Source organism: Nuphar pumila, chromosome 14, assembly GCF_984573655.1.
Source record: "Nuphar pumila chromosome 14, dmNupPumi1.hap1.1, whole genome shotgun sequence".
NCBI classification, from domain to species: Eukaryota; Viridiplantae; Streptophyta; class Magnoliopsida; order Nymphaeales; family Nymphaeaceae; genus Nuphar; species Nuphar pumila.
In genome coordinates, this window is record NC_143262.1 from 73521624 (window position 1) to 73526438 (window position 4815).

General features: G+C 39.1%; 1 pseudogene; it reads left to right on the forward strand.

Moving 5' to 3' along the window:
- Positions 1 to 358: 358 nt before the first annotated feature.
- Positions 359 to 976, forward strand: LOC149816976 (vacuolar iron transporter homolog 4 pseudogene; annotated as a pseudogene).
- Positions 977 to 4815: the final 3839 nt, after the last annotated feature.

Consider the following 4815-nt stretch of genomic DNA (forward strand, 5'->3'; position numbering starts at 1 on the left):
GAACATTTGGCGTGACCCCACCTTCACTTTTGTTCCTCATCTTCATCCACTCAATGGTACATATGCTCCCCACTTCCTCCCGTATACACTTGTATATATATCTGTACCTTGTGCTAGCTAGGCTTGTGCCACCCACATGCTTACATTTTCTCTACTTCCTTCTTCCAAGAGTCATATTTTCTTCTTCTTCTTGACTTCTTTTGATAGGCAAGCTAGGTTTTTGAACCTAGGACACCTTTATTAAGGAGTCTAACTCTACCAATTTAGCTCTCATCCTAGCCACCCTTCTTCTTCCTCTCCCTCTTCTTTACCATAATCATCATCAACAACAATATTGTAATCCTTATCAATTATTAAAATGGCGAAAGTACTCATTGATGCAAACAAACACGATATAAAAGACCAAGAAATCGAATTAGATTATTCGCAAAGGTCTCAATGGCTAAGGGCCGCTGTGCTGGGTGCGAATGATGGCCTCGTTTCCACAGCCTCTTTGATGATGGGAGTAGGTGCAGTCAAGCAAGATGTCAAGGTCATGATCTTATCGGGCATTGCCGGACTGCTCGCTGGTGCATTAAGCATGGCCATCGGTGAGTTCGTGTCAGTCTACTCACAGTTGGACATAGAGGTTGCCCAGATGAAGAGAGACAAGATGAGAAGTGAGGGAGGTAAGAATGGAAAAGATGGAGATGGTCAGCTGCCTAGTCCATTTCAGGCAGCATCAGCATCAGCACTTGCATTCACTGTTGGTGCACTTGTCCCACTGCTGTCTGCCGCATTTGTGAGGCATTACTGGGTCCGGGTTGGGGTGGTTGGAGGGGTGTCAAGCGTTGCACTGGTGGTGTTTGGTGCTACGGGTGCAAGGGTGGGGAGGGCACCGGTTGTGCGGTCTTCGGCACGGGTCCTGGCTGGTGGTTTGGCAGCCATGCTGCTCACTTTTGGGCTGATGAAGCTGGTTGGGTCAAGAATGATGTGAGAAGGCTAAAATGCGAGTTTTCCCAGTCTTAGTGAGTTTGCTCTCTCTCTCTCTCTCTGGAGAGAGAGGATTGTGTAATTGATGTACAATTTGCTTGAGCGCAGTGTTTCTTGTCAATGAGTAAGGTAGCTTCAATATGCATGATCACTAAATTTAAATAACTGATCAAATAAATAAATACTATTTCAAAAAATGGAAGTTCATCGCTCTGTGTGATATGAAAGACCAAGTAGGTCAGTTCTTGCTTTTATTACTGAAGGATATGAACTTTCCAAGTTTCTGCCAAGCCTGTGTTTACTTTTCAGAGGGAAAAAACAAAGCCAAACACATGATCAACCAAACAACGGTGTAGTGAGATCATTAAGTTCAAATATCAAGCTCTTGTTTTTGTGTTCAGATCATTGAATACTTGTCAAGAATTTCATGAATACTTGGTGGGACCTTGTAATGATAGTCTAACGCTAATGACGTTATATAGGCCAAAAATTTGTTCTAAAAAACTTAAACCTCGCCAAGCCATCTATGGGGGCTACATAAGCCTGTGGTGAGCATTCTCTCTTTGATTCCTCTTCATTTTCTTATTTATTTTACTTATCATTTTAATTCAATTTTATCTTACGTCTTTCACTTCGTTGTGTTTTTTTGAGCTTTGATGGTGACTAACAACACCGGGATCTCGTTTCATATTTTCAAGAACACGCTGGAAGGTATGCATAACCCGAATAAGTGAAGATCCAATCCAAAGAGTTGTGTTCTTGTTAGAGCTTATCCTTCATCGCTTAGAGAGGAAAGGTGTTCAACTTGCAGGACAAGTACCCACTATTTCGTAAAATCTGATTTAAAAACCTTGGTCATCATTTTTAAAACCATTTTTTGGTGAAAATCAGCATATACATAATGTTGAAGATAGAAAAAACACTATTGGTTATGTATTTTATGTTGGTTCTACGACATTTACATGGTGTTCATAGAAGCCACCCATTATGGTATTATCTACTTGTGAAGAGGAAGATGTGGTAGCATCTTCATGTGTTTATCATGTTATTTGGTTGTTGAATATTTTGAAGAATTTGCAAATTCTTCAAGAAGGCCCTACTACAACAACAAGTCAACAATTGCATTAGCAAAAAACCTGGTATTCTATGAAGGAACAAACATAAGAAGCAAGTAGCGGGTATCTTCACAAAGCCATTGAAGAGAGAGACCTTTTGCCATCTAGGAATGCTTCTTGGAATGAAGAGCTCCCCAAAATGGGTTTAAGGGGGGTTGTTGGAAGTGTAAACCCATTTTGGGTTGTAAGTTAAAGACAACTAATAAATTTGTCATTTAATCAGTTGTGGGTAGTTTTGTCAATGAGTGGTGTGTAGAAATTTCATGGGCAAAGTTGGTATCTGCATAATGTAATATGGGCAGCATGGGCATGACAAACGGTTAATGCAAAGTTATTATCTAAGTTATCCATGCACACAATGGGTAACTCTCAAGTCATGTAATGGATGTAGTGGGACATGTGAAGATTCAAGAGTGAGGTTATATGAGTTATGAGTGTTAAGCCATGCAAATAGTGGTGCATGCCATTAGTAGTCATTAGTAAGCCATTAAGATGAAAATTCATAGTTAGAGATGTGGTTCATGAATTAGATGCCAAAAATTATCATTTACACATGAGAAGTGTAACGCCCCAACTTTTTCTTATAGTAAAAATTTTGGGATTTTTTTTTTAAATAGCGAAAGTGTGAAAACAAGAGTTGAGTGCATTACAGGGTAAAACAGAGAAGTACTAAAAGCATACCATTCATTAATTAAAGCATTAATGTCATTAATCACATCTCATAACAGAAATATAAATCTACTAATCAGAGTTCAAACAGGAAACACTGAAAACTGAGATCTCTTGACTACTTCCAAATGCAACACCACGATGCTCCATTTTTACTACCTGAAAAATTTTAAAGCAGAAGGGTCAGACTCTCCTGTCTGCGTAAGAAGCATTATATCTATATGTGGTGCTCAGTGTTCTGTGTACAAATATGTGCAATAACTGCAGATATAACTAGCATGAAAATGTATATCATTCTAAGAAGATGATTATGCTTTTTAATTCATGATACGGTGCAAAAGATGACTGAACTAAATGTATATTTATTCACATTAGCACAAGTTTTGTATTCCATAAGTTTTACGAAAGTCATATCAACAGTATAAATCTTCAGAAATAAGTTTCCAGTCAACTTAAATTATTTAATGTTTATCTCACTCTTACCCTGTGGGTACACACAGGCATAGACATCGTAGTAAACTGAGACCCTACTGTGATACACCTAGCTCTCACAAAAACATGAATGTTTACGAAGCTTGTACCATATACCCTCTCCAAAGTAGATCAATGGGTCCAGTAACATATACCATCTTTCAGGTATATCCAGAGCCCAGAGAATCTGGTAACATATAGTGCCTTTCAGGTATACCCAGAATCTCGAAAATTTTATGTTTTATATTTCATTTTACATTTTCTTTATAACCAGGTGCGAGCTATCACACTACGAGGGGTCCGGTAACATATACCTTCTTTCAGGTATACCTAGAGCCTCATAATTCTCATATTTTGATTTCTGAATTATTTTTCTGTGTGAGTCATTATACCATAGAGGATTCTCAAAATCTCAAAACCAACTTGCGGTTCACACACATAGTATTCCATTTTGAGTCAGGGTGCCATAAGCACCAACAAGGTAGTATTTCTCAGAACATGGCGCGACATGGAACTCATATTTTCCAACGTTTATTTTCGGCTATGGAGTATGCGTACACGTCCACGAAACTAATCGTTGTACGTGGCACAAAGACTATTTCTTTCTTTTCAAGACATCATGCTTACTCAATTGCTATTCATGCATCAGTACAACTTGCTTAGCCATCGTCCCAACATATACCGACCAACTAATCAGTTGTTTTGTGGCCATGAAATGACCCAAAACGGATTATCACCTCAATACCCGCCTCCGGTTGGGAGTGGCTGATGCACCAGTCACAAACTGGTCCTTTTCCTGGCCTACTTCGTTGACACCCACCCACACAAGACCCACCCAAACGGTGTACAGTCCTGACTAGCCGTGGTGACACAAATCGAGCTCACCCAGTTCTGGTTCTGTCAGTTTGCAATGGCCTCGTCTCGACTGGAACCAAATCGAGCCTCCACACAAGTGCCAGTTACTTTTCAAATGCCCACGCCGGTCAGCTTGGCTAACCTGTATTCGGCCATACTGTCTTAGGACAAGGAGGGCTGACTGGAAGGGGCCTCCATTGACCCATTATTCCTGGTATAATCGAGTGAGGCTGGGATCAATCGACCTCCTTCCAACGCACATTTTTTTTTAAACGCAGCCTTACAACACTATTTCTCGTACACTTGTTTTCATACCCAAAATTTATGTTTTTCCTAACGTCACCCGATTGCATGTTTGCAAGTAATACGGAACGTCCTTTGCCATTTGAAATTCAGTACATATATCCAAACCTATTAAAAAAAATATTTCTATAAGCACCCAACGAGTAAGCATGGTGTCTAGCTTAATAAAAAAAATTATGTTTCTTGCTTATTCATATAGACATTTTCAATACACATGAATGTACTCCCTTATAACCAGAAATGGAATAACGTGCTTCTTATACAGCCCTAACATTAACTTTATGATTAAGGTACATGTTGTAACAAGTTTAACATACTATCATATACAATAGAACAACATGTTTAGATTCGTTTTGAACACATGCATCAAAAACAAGGTAAACTTCTCTACCCTCACGATCTTATTTGAGGCACTAAATATATATAAACA